At 46.4% G+C, this 12,038-nt stretch overlaps 1 protein-coding gene and 1 long non-coding RNA gene across 8 annotated transcripts in view; one reads left to right on the top strand and one right to left on the bottom strand.

Annotated features, from left to right (window-relative positions):
- Nucleotides 1–5,272: 5,272 nt before the first annotated feature.
- On the bottom strand, nucleotides 5,273–10,561 carry LOC137676445 (uncharacterized). The gene is made up of 3 exons (XR_011050083.1): nucleotides 10,130–10,561; nucleotides 7,784–8,019; nucleotides 5,273–6,810 (listed from the first exon to the last, which is right to left on the bottom strand). It is a non-coding gene; the product is annotated as an uncharacterized lncRNA (long non-coding RNA).
- A 123-nt stretch (nucleotides 10,562–10,684) lies between these two features.
- AGTPBP1 (ATP/GTP binding carboxypeptidase 1) overlaps nucleotides 10,685–12,038 on the top strand; it is a 74,287-nt gene continuing 72,933 nt past the window's right edge. For 6 of the 7 annotated variants that reach the window (XR_011050056.1, XM_068422768.1, XM_068422775.1 and 3 more), the window contains exon 1: nucleotides 10,685–10,865. The gene's annotated coding sequence lies outside the window, so the exon portion shown is untranslated. Of the gene's footprint in view, nucleotides 10,866–11,069; nucleotides 11,126–12,038 lie in introns of those variants that run through there. The other variant, XM_068422771.1, reaches the window with a different exon arrangement.

Genomic DNA, 12,038 nt, shown 5'->3' with positions numbered 1-12,038 from the left:
CTGCGCAGGCGCACAGGCGCCGCAGGACTCTTCCGCTCCCGTCCCCCTCCCCAGATGCGCATGCGCTTGCCGCCGCGGTTGGGGCGCGGCAGGTGGTGGCGCCGGCGCAGGGCGTGCGGGAACGCGCTGCGTCCCCGACGTAGCCTGAGGGAGAGGCGAGCTGGGCTGGGCCGGGTCGGGCCCGGCCGGGCCCGGCAGCGAAGGCTCCGCCGAGCTCGTTGCTGGTGAGAGTCCCCTGAGCCCCCCATTGTGGGGGAGAAGCGGGGGGAAGCCTTGGGGGGAGCGGCAGGAGCCCCTGTCCGCAGACCAGGGGCCCGAGTGCGCCCGGCTCGGGCCGGGAGGAAGAAGGCTGAGCAGGGCCTGAGGCCCAGCGGCATGCGGAGGCCGTGGCGCCACGGGCGGGCGGGATGCTGCCGCTTAACGAGGGCAGAGAGTCTCCGTCTGTGAGACGGTGTCGGCGAATCGCTGCTCGCGGTGGCCCGGCTCCGCCTCTGGCGGCATCTGTGGTGCCCGCTCTCAGTCCAGTCTCCGGCGTTTTCCACGGCCCGCCGGCTGGTCGCGCCCCGGCGCCAGTCAGAGCGTGGTGAAGGTGCACTGCTGACTGCTGGGTTTGGGGGGTCGCGGGCTCAGCGGGCGGCGTGGTGCAGCCGTGCGGGTCATTATGGCAGCTTGCCGAATTGAAAGCAGACTTGAGGCGATTTTCTCTTTCCTGTGTCAGCTGTTTCCTCCCCTTTTGCCCGCTCAGTTTTAATGAAACATACTTGCTAGAGATTATGTAACAGTGTTTCTCTGCAGAGTTTTACTGCGATGTGCTGATGATCTCTTTTTTTCGCGGGGAAAGCAGCTGACATGTCTTAGGGAACTACATTTTTAGAGCCATTTACAGTAGATTTGTTCTTTATTAATTTTTTCAAATGGAATGCTTCCAGTGTTCCAGGCATATATCACCAATGTAAAAGACAGTGGCTAATGTGGTTTACTAACCAAATAGAGGCTAGATTAAGTAGATTTTGCCTCCAAGGTTATGAGGAAGTAGTTAGATTTTAAAATGAAAATGCTAACTTCACCCATCACCCTTTCTATTCAACGTGCTCAAGGTACAGAGCATTTGTACTTGGAGGAAAGCAAGTGGAGGAAACAGCATGAGCTCCTGTTAAACCAATGACAGCACCTACTTTATCTAAAAGAATTGTCTTTAGTTCAATGGCTGTTGAAATGTCTAGTGGTCACAGCTGCACTGTACTTACACTTAATTCCTGGGTTGGTACGCAACCAACCAGGTTGAGGTTATGGTGGCAAAAAGCAGATCAGTACTATTGAACCTGATAGTGGTTAAAACATCTGTAAATGAAAGCTGGCTGTATCTTCTTTAATACAGAAAACAGTGATACCTGGACCAGAACTCTGCTCTGTAGACAAACTGTTGATTTTCTAGGGAATTCAGTTTTTAATTTCAAGAGAAGGGCTGTAGCCCACATAATAATCTCTAATAATCATTTAACTATGAAATTAACAAAAATGCCCGATATTTAATGAAAATTAGTTCTGAAAAGGTGGTATGTTTGAAGTTTGTCACAGATGCTTCTGTTAGCAAATACCTATTTATGCTTCTGCGCAGGCTGAATGGTAGCAATTAAGACCTGGCTTTTGTGAAGTACTGGTGGTGATCTCAGTTCAAGTCTCAGTAGACCAATGGATGCATTGTAACTAACTGTAAGCAATTATCACTTGTCTTGGCAAAAATACCAGGCATCAAAAATTAACAGCAGGTTGGTTATGTATGTGTGAAATGACTGTAGCAGTTTTATAAAGTTTATGGATGTTCACTGAAGTAACACCTAAGCTGAGATACTTTGTTTTGAGAACATCAAAGCACTTTAACCTGATATGATACAACGAAGTGCATTGATAGAGTGCTGTGAAGGACTGATCTAACTCCTCGTACATGTGATACTCGCATGGGAACATCCAGAGAAATAAAACAGCTTTTTATTTACTTTTAGGTTCCACACACACTATTGGTTTTGGGGGGCATAGGTTACAAAAGTTACTAGTATTTAAAATGCCTTGGTGTTTAATACAAAGGGTCCCTCCTCTTCTTAGTCAAGCACATATGTGTAGGATCCACAAGGTAGTCCTCAATGTTAAGCAAAACAGAAAAGCAACCTCCAGATAATTCTTGTTTGTTGTGTCTAGAACATGCTGTGTGCTTCCTCCTTGGTGAAGTGGGAGTAGATTAAATGTAAGAACTGTGAGGAACTTGCTTTAGTGTGAAATTATGGAGTACTTTTGTTCTTGGAGTACAGTAAGAACACGTCATCATATACTTGGCTTAAATAGGCTGCTTCTAAGAAAACTTAAGCTAACCATGTACCAGTTTAGTGCGTCGTCAGTTGACTGCCTGCTATTTTTGTCTTTTCAAAATGATGTGACATTAATTTTGAAGGTACTGATGTATTTTGTATGAGTTTGTAACACAGAGTGTCTATTTTTACACTGCAGAAACTCATACTAAAGCATTATGAATTTTTTAAGGATACTTAAGAGGAGAAATGAGCAGACTTGTCCTCTACTGTTCAGCTTAAGAAAAAAAAAATCCTGTAAAAGGAATTCTGACTGGCTAAGCAAAAAGGCATCTGCAGTCTTTGAAGTACTGTGTGCACAAAGGTCAATTAAATCAAATGGAAAAACATAATTTACCAATAAGTTTTCTTATTGCTCTGGATGGTATTCTTAAAACATGCTAAATAAATGGAAGCAGACTTAAGAGATAAGTCTCCTTTGTTTGCTCTAAGGATCAAGAATCTTAAGTGTGTAGAGTTATATATTGACCTGTTTGTACAAAATTACATCACGAGTTTATCACTTTCTGAGTAACACTGAGAACCCTCCTCTCCCTCGAGGAAGAAGTGTCTTAAGTCCATCATGGGAAGAGAGGTCACCTGCTGCGAGTTACTTTCAGTTAGCTTTCCCCGAAGAAGTAGGTATCTCATCGTCATTTGTGAAGATTATTCTTTACCTTTTGCCTTGCTGAAAGTACAGCTGATTTTTCAGGAACTTACCATTGCTTTGGATGCCCTTGTGAATGGAAGTAATTGGTGCAGGGAGAAAAGGAAAATGGATATATGTTAAAGTATGCAAATACTTTCATAAATAGAAAGAAGGTGACCTTCAGCTGGGCCAAAGTCCATTTTAATTCTTGCTGTTCTTCGATGTGCCTGTATATGAAGGAATTTACCACAGGCTATTCCAGATTAAGGGCCTGTTTAAAAATGAAACAAAACAACCTGAAAAACTGCCACAGTTTGCAGCTTCATAGTGCTTAGCTGACAGCTTTGTCCTAATATAAGCTGTCAAAATCTGGTGCACTGATATAACTAAAAATACCTATGACAATAGTCAGGATATGAAGTAGCAGCAATGTGTTGCCCTCAGTGCACAAAATAAAATGATATGCATCTTTTTTTTTTAAAACTGTGAGTGTGGTGGTTCTTGTTTGACTGAAACATTTAAGATTCACTCTTGGTTTTGGTGGTTTTTTGGTGTTAATATCCTGCATATATAAATGAAATATGATTGTCAGTCAGCATATGGAAAAAAGTGACTGACTTGGTACGAGCCTTTGAAAAATGGTGCGTCACTTTAGAAATTTGTCCCCTTCCTGCCCTGAAAAACAACACCAACTCCTTCCCACCCCCAATCCCCAGAACACTTGGATGAAAATATCCACAAGGGTACAAATCTATGCATTCTGAATTACTCTGTGCGAAGAATATTGATGGGTTATTTCACTTGTAGTATTACAAAAGCAAGAGTAGCTGAATGAACCACAGATGTGAAGTTGAACTGAAATGCTTTTGTGTGCGTTGAAATGCACACATAACGAAGCACAAAAGATCTTCTCAAAGGCAAAAAAGAACAGAGGCTATATTGGAAAAGTGCCAAGCGTTCTAATGGTTAGGGAGGAACATCGTATCTAGAGATAAAGAGCCAAAACCAAATTCTCCAGTGTGTATGTAGAGACACATACGGAACTGACTGGATATGTTCAGTACATAGGAGTATGGAAACAGACAGGGCAGATTTAACTAGTACAGATTAAGATTTAATAGGAAACAATGAGTAGCCAGGTAATAATTACAAAGGAAGAGGACAGGACCTACTGATGCTTACACATTGCTACCCATTAAAGTATTTTGAAGAGCTTTTTCTTATTCTCCTTGCTTTTCCTGCTCCCAGAAAGGATAACCATTAATTTTTAAAATTATTTGTGATTACTTTAGCTGTACAGTCTGATCCTGGAAGTTATACTGTACTGCTTACATAGTAGTAAATGTTGATTTGACAGACTGTAAACACGCAGTTGAGAGTGGGGAGCCTGTCTTTGAAAACTTGTGTCTCTGCAAAAACATCAGCAAGCTGTCTCTCAACTTATTGCTTGTATTGCCTTGTCAAAAATATTAAATGAATGCAATGTGATTTGTAAACATATAAGCTGCTTTTTAGCTTATGATGCTGGACACCTCTGATGTCCTTGCCTTTCCACATTGTGTGTAGGATTGACATATATTTGTTAGTTTTTTTCTAAGTGCTTGGATTGTCGCATTACGTAGATTCCCATGACTGAATTCCCTACAAATACAAAAATCAGAGACTTAATTTTGTGTGGAACCCACTCTGCTCTCCAAGGCAGTATTACTGTTGCTGCTATTTTCAGAGAAGAGTGTCTGGCTCCTTGTCAAGCTTTAATTTATCAACAATATAATTTGCCATCACCTTATTTTCAAAATACCACAGATTATGATCTTCTCTAGCTAAATAAAATGCTAATTGTTTGCAAGTCTTGTATGCCTGTTAAAGATTCTACTTGAAATGTTGTAAAATTTTGTGAAATCAAGAGAATAATGAACCATTATATTAACTTCATAGCATCAGATAAATGTTTAGAATTGTATTCTGTTTGACAGGATTTTTAAGTGTACCTTTACAAAAGATTCAATGGATAAACTATTCACTTTTGCACACAGTAATGTGTTCAAAAACAGACAAAGTTAGGGCAAATTCCTGCAGTGTCATATAAATAAACTGTGTCTGAATTGGTGAGAATTACTATGTAAATAAGAACAGCAGTGGCCTGCTACTGCATTTGTACACCTGAGCAAAGTTTGCTAAATATAAACTTGTCTCTGTAGAAATACATCTGAAACTTGGAATCACTTTATCGGCCAAAAAAACCCCTGAAATAATTAAGATAAATGCAGCCACAAAAAAAAAAAGGAAAACTTTTATCTTCTTCATTCTTTGTTTACATTAACAGTGAGAAAAGTTAATGAGTTTCAGTAATCGATACAAGTATTTGTATTAGGCACGTTACTATCACTCGTTTTTTCTTAAATGAAATTACACTTTTTGCCAGTCTTAAATTAATTGGATCTACTACTGTGTACTCTTTCTTCAGTAGAGAATTCACATATTTTTTACTGACTTCTTTTTGTCATGTGCCAGGACACACACAGAGCTGTTTAAAAACACGTTTTTCTTAACTAACTTAAGTAAACTGACTTTGACTTCAGCTTTAAAAAATTTGAGAGATTTTTATCTATGCCCCCCTTATTTGCTCTTTACTTGCCAGAGCCTGCCTGAAACTATTTTTGTCTTTGCCTGAGTCATACTTGAGTTTATTCCACATCGTCTGTTTTGCTTTAGACAAAGTTATGCTTTTAAAATAATTCCATGAGTAGAACTTCACAGAAAACTTGTAGCTGTACTGTTTGCTGTTTTAAAGTATTCTCTCCTAATCGTCATCCAATGTGACTGCTGTTCTGGAACAAGTGAGACTGTTCCTACCCATTGCCAATGTGCTGGTAAATTCCTGCATTCTGATTCTCAGCATTCTTCTCATTCATGCTAGATGACTGGAGAAACCTGGAAGGTAGGAGAGGGAGGAATCTTCTTCCAAATACATGTGTATTTTCTGATCGTAACCCAGAGGTTTACAAGTTCTAGGAAGCATAATTAATTGTGGAAGACCCTCAGGCTGCAAACAGCTGTGCTTTTCTTGGGGAGCATAAGATTTGCTTGGGAACACTGCACTGAGAATAGTTTTTGCTTGCTTCTAAGATAAAGGAGCCGAGACCAGTTCACAGGGCTTTTTGAGGCATGAAAGAAGTAAACATGTGTTGAAGGTCAGTTCTGAACACAGAGCTGAAAACAAGGAATGGTTGTTGATGTTTTGAGTCCAGAACACTGGCTCTTCCCGGAATGGGTGATGAGTGCTTAGCGTGTGAATGTTGATGTTATCTTGAACTGCCTAGTCTGGCTCCTGCATTGTAGCAGTTAAATAGGGTAGTAGCATAACAATAAAAAGCCTTAGGCCTTTCGGCTTCAGGCCCTTGCATCCTCGATCTCAGAGTCTGTGCCTTCCTTGCCGCCCGCCGCAATTAATCACGGAATCACAGAATAGTTAGGGTTGGAAGGGACCTCTGGAGATCATGTAGTTGAACTCCCTGCCAAAGCAGGTCCCCCTAGAGGAGGTTGCACAGGGTCACATCCAGGCGGGTGTTGAATATCTCCAGAGAAGGAGACTCCACAGCCCCTCTGGGCAGCATGTTCCAGTGCTCTGTCACCCTCAAAGTAAAGAAGTTTTTCCTCATATTGAGATGGAACTTCCCATATTTCATTTCGTGCCCGTTGCTTCTTGTCCTGTCACTGGGTACCACTGAGAAGAGTCTGGCCCCATCCCCATGACACCGGCCCCAAAGGTATTTGTAAGCATTGATAAGATCTCCCCTCAGTCTTCTCTTCTCCAGCCTAAACACAGAATCACAAAATCACAGAATGTTAGGGATTGGAAGGGACCTCGAAAGATCATCTAGTCCAATCCTCCTGCCGGAGCAGGATTGCCTAGACCATATCACACAGGAACGCGTCCAGGCGGGTTTTGAATGTCTCCAGAGAAGGAGACTCCACAACCTCTCTGGGCAGCCTGTTCCAGTGTTCGGTCACCCTCACCGTAAAGAAGTTTTTCCTCAAATTTAAGTGGAACCTCCTGTGTTCCAGCTTGCACCCATTGCCCCTTGTCCTGTCAAGGGATGTCACTGAGAAGAGCCTGGCTCCATCCTCTTGACGCTTGCCCTTTACATATTTATAAACATTAATGAGGTCACCCCTCAGTCTGCTCTTCTCTAAGCTAAAGAGACCCAGCTCCCTCAGCCTCTCCTCAGAAGGGAGATGTTCCACTCCCTTAATCATCTTCGTGGCTCTGTGCTGGACTCTCTCTAGCAGTTCCCTGTGCTTCTTGAACTGAGGGGCCCAGAACTGGACACAATATTCCAGATGCGGCCTCACCAGGGCAGAGTAGAGAGGGAGGAGAACCTCTCTCGACCTGCTGACCACGCCCCTTCTAATACACCCCAGGATGCCATTGGCCTTCTTGGCCACAAGGGCACACTGCTGGCTCATGGTCATCCTGCTGTCCACTAGGACCCCCAGGTCCCTTTCCCCTACAATGCTCTCCAACAGGTCTGCCCCCAACTTGTACTGGTACATGGGGTTATTCTTGCCCAGATGCAGGACTCTACACTTGCCCTGGTTATATTTCATTAAATTTCTCCCCGCCCAACTCTCCAGCCTGTCCAGGTCTCTCTGAATGGCTGCGCAGCCTTCCGGCACGTCAGCCACTCCTCCCAGTTTTGTGTCATCAGCGAACTTGCTGACAGTGCACTCTATTCCCTCATCCAAGTCATTAATGAATATATTGAATAGTACTGGTCCCAGTACCGACCCTTGAGGGACTCCGCTAGACACAGGCCTCCAACTGGACTCTGTCCCATTGACCACCACTCTCTGGCTTCTTTCCTTCAGCCAGCTCTCTCAGCTTTCCTCATAAGAGAGATGCTCCAGTCCTTTGATCATCTTTGTAGCCCTCCGCTGGACTCTCTCCAGTAGATCCTTTTCTTTCTTGAACTAGGAGGCCCAGAACTGCACACAGTACTCCAGATGTGGCTGTTGAATTATTTGCTGGAGAAAGACCAAGTGAGTAATAAAATCGAGGACAACTGGTTATTTGCCTTAATCACTCCTATCCATTTGTGTTAATATGGTGGGAAGGGGACTTAAGAAAATGTAATGAAGCACTTATGGATAAATTATGTGATAATAGACTAAAGAATATTATACTACTGTAAACTGGAATTGACTGCATCAAAACTCTAGTTGACTTTCCTGATTTAATGGGTAGAAATTGGCTGATGCTAATTAGCTAGACACACTGTATTGAACCAGACCCAGATAGACAGGAGGACTGGTATCTCCCGTCCGTCACAGCTATGCAGAAGTAGTCCCCTGCTCCTAAGTTGCGCCATTTCTGCTGGCTTGCCAGTAAAGCAGCTTTGTTCTGTGTCCGGAAGGTACAGAGGTATATGTTCTCTGCACAGATCATCTGTGGACCGTTGCATGGACGGTAAGCAGAACTTACCTTTCTAACACTGTAGCACCACCTGAGTTAAAGGGGTTTCAATCAGTAACTATGAACAGTTCTTCATGTGAATCAGCCCTAAGGAAGAGTTGCCAACTGGCACCCAGAATGCACAGCTACTTCTTAGGCAGTAGAAAAGTCTTGGGTATCTCTGTTCCTGTCTTTGTGAGGGGAATAAACTATTGTGTGTAAGACAGTAGTTGCAAGTGCTGTAGGCAGGTGTATGTATTTTGAAAGGCAAGATGAATACAAGTGTGTACAATTTAAAGGATCTGAAATCTGCTTTTTGCTGAATAAGAATTAGAATGGGTAACTCCATCGTTACACAATGTTACTGGGAAATGAACCTTGCATATTTCTGTTAGGGATTGTGCCTGTATTGATACCAGACAGTTTAGCAACGATTTAGCAAGAGTAGGCCTCAGAGTAGGCTCTAAAAGGCCTGCTCTGTGTTACCTTTACACAGAATCAACTTTCCTGTCAGTAAGTTTCCTTTCAGCTAGAATAACAGAGAATAACAGTATGTTCTGAAGCAAACTGCATGTTTTGTAGATAGGGTCTGCTTATGGGACTAATAACGGTGTTATAGTCATCAATGATTCTTGCTTGCGCTTAGTCTTAGAAACTCCAAGGTCTCTGTTAAATTCCTTGCTAATTATAAAGAAGGGCCAAAGACAAACAGGACTGTGAAAAACAACTTTGTGATGTCTAAATTAACTTGATTCAAAAACTCTGGCACCGGAGGAGAGATAAGTCCAGTGAGAACCAGAACAACATCTTCTCGTTGAGGCCACCTGCACTTGTCAACTAGAAGGCCTCAACCATGCTTGCACAGAAGCACAATTATGGGGGGGATTGCGACCACTAGAGACCCCCCCAGGGACCACCCAAGACCCCTTCCCCAATTTAGTACGCATGCGCAAAGACAATTACATAATGTATGAGCATATGCATAAGTTTCTTGGAATAGGTGGGCTTTTCTTGGAATTATATGAATATTCATTTTTCTATAATGTATATAATGAGTGTGCTTTTGTTCCTAGGTGTGCATGCTAGGAGGAGAGATCCCCCATGCACCCAGCACTGCAATAAACCAATGTCGGCTTTCTAAACTATCATTTGGTTTAGAGAGTTTTCTTGGTTACTATTTTCCGGTGACAGTATCATTACTTATTGTTGGTAGAAATGAGATTTGAAATGTATTTCAATTTACCAGCCTTCACTAAAGGGCTGCTTCTCCTTTGTAAGTTTTGTGAACTCTAAGGATAAGGATTTGACCTCTGAATTCTTAGCAGTTTCCTTTTTTCATTTGCGGAACATCATGAAAAAGGAAATGTTACTGCACGGTTGTTACAGATTAGTATCAGGGAGGGAGATTAAATTGCCCAGTTGCAGAAGTTGTCAGTGATAGAGTGGCTCAGAACCGGTCACATAGAGGTTAATCTGCCGTAAAATGTAATGTTTTTTCACTGAACGAAGTATTATTCCCCTTTTGCAAAGATCTGGAGGGGCAAGAGTGGGAGAAAAAAAAAGAGAGAATGAAGCCTTTGGCTTTTACAAATCAGTAATCTGAGTTTTCTTACGTGCTTCAGTGCTCCCTCAGTGCCGTAGACAGTCGGGCTCTGTGGCTTCAGTGCAGTGGTGAGTACTTACCTGCCGTGACAAATCGGGTGTGAACGTTCCGCGGGGCGGGGGAAGCGCAGCGAGGGAATAAGGCAGGCTCAGACGCCAGCGGCCCCGTGAAGGGTGACGCTGCCGGCGAGGCAGATGCACGCCACTTGTCACGCTGATCCTGCAACCATAGGATTCCCACGCACCTCCCGGTTCGTGCAGCCGCTGCCTGGGGCAGCCCGCGCCCTCCCTCGCCACTCGGTCCTGGCCACCGGCGAGGCGCCTGCCTCAGTGGCCGCAGGGAAGGCCCGCTGGAGCACGGCACCTGAGGCGGGCCGGGAGAAGGCGGCCCGTGGCCCAGTGACGACCTCCTCGGCTTCCCCTCGCAGCCTGCTCCGGCGCCGCCGCCAGCAGCCGCCGGCTCCGCTCCTCTACCTGCGGGCGGCGGCAGTAGGGGCCGCGCAGCGGCGCCCCACAGGCCGGGCACCGCACACCCCGCGGCGGCGGCGGTGGCGCCGCGGAGCGCCTGCGCGAGGCCGGGGCGCGGCGGGGCGGGGGGGGGGCCGTGACGCGCTGCGGTGCGGGCAGGTTCCTGACGCCGCCGCTGCCGCCGCTCGCATGAAGACGGCGGGGGCACAGCGCGGAGCCGCTGCCCCGGCGCGGCACGGCGCCCCCTCCTGAGGGCCGCGGGGTAAGGGGCACCCCTCCTGTCGCCGCTGCCGCCCCTCAGGGAGGCTGCGGGGCAACACCAGCCCTCGGCACGGCGGCTGCCGCAAAGGTGAAGCAGCCCGGGCCGGGCCGCAGCGGGGACAGGGCCGGGCGGGGCGGGGCGAGGCGAGGCGCCCGCGGGGCGGGGCCAGGACTCAGGCGGGGCGGGGTAGGGTGGGGTGGGGCGGGGCCCGCCCCGCCCGGCCGCCGGGTCTCCTTCGTGCCAGGCGGCGGGCCCACCCCCGTCGGGGAGTGGTGGGTGTGCGCGGGGGCGCATGGCCACGGCAGCTCCCTCCGCGAGCCGCTCTCTGAGTGTTCCCACCTGCGGAGGTAGTTACAGGCCCCGCGGTAGGAGGGGTGCCTGGTTTCGGGGCCTGGCCGGGGCTCGGGTCTGCGCGCGGCAGGGGGTGGAGCCGGTGGCTCGGCGGCGCGGCGCCCGCCGGTGCTCTCGGTGCGTCTTTCCTTCTCGGCCCTGTACGGTGCGGTGCGTGGCCCATTCGGGCCCGCTGCTCCGCTCTGCGAGGCGGCTTTACAGCGAAACTTTTACGCTCCGCGAAGCGGAACGGCTGTGGGTGGCCCCTGCCCCGCTGCCCTCGTCACGCCGCGGCGTTGTGGCCCCCTACCCTGCCGGGCTGGGTGACCTGGTGCGGTGTTGCGTGGGGAACACAGCGGCTGCGGTAGCGGTTGCTGAACGTGCCGAGTAGCATGGCCGCCTGAACGTCTGTGTAACTTAACGGTCCTCGGGTAGGAGTTTATTAATATTTTGAGGTTTTTTCCTTTTCCTGCCCCCTCTTACAGTTGTGGAAATCTAGAATAGCAAGTGTTTCTCAAAAATGTCAAATGGTTGACAGAATCTGAGAAATAGGCTGCGTAGCGGGGGGTGGTGTGGTGTTTTTCTTCAGGGTAACCTGTTTTTGGATACTGAGCTTTGTCAGGTGTTTAGGGATCCTGAGCTGGGTGAACTTTTACTATGTAAACTTACAGCTGTAAGCTTTCTGTGGTATGTTATCGGCGGAGATGAGATTCTTCTATGTATCTGTATGGTGTGAAAACACTATGAAACGTCTGTATAGCCTTGTGGTATGAATGATGATTTTTGTGTATTCATTTTTCCATCATGAGAGAATTTAGCCCTCCAACGACTGGATTCCCACTAATGATGTTCATTTAGAGAAATACGTGTGTGAACCACCTTTATAGCTTATATTTCAAGAAGAGGCTTCCCTGTTTTGCAAGTAGCTTT

The sequence above is a fragment of the Nyctibius grandis genome, chromosome Z (assembly GCF_013368605.1).
Source record: "Nyctibius grandis isolate bNycGra1 chromosome Z, bNycGra1.pri, whole genome shotgun sequence".
Taxonomy (NCBI): domain Eukaryota; kingdom Metazoa; phylum Chordata; class Aves; order Nyctibiiformes; family Nyctibiidae; genus Nyctibius; species Nyctibius grandis.
This window is presented reverse-complemented; position numbering and strand designations above follow the sequence as displayed.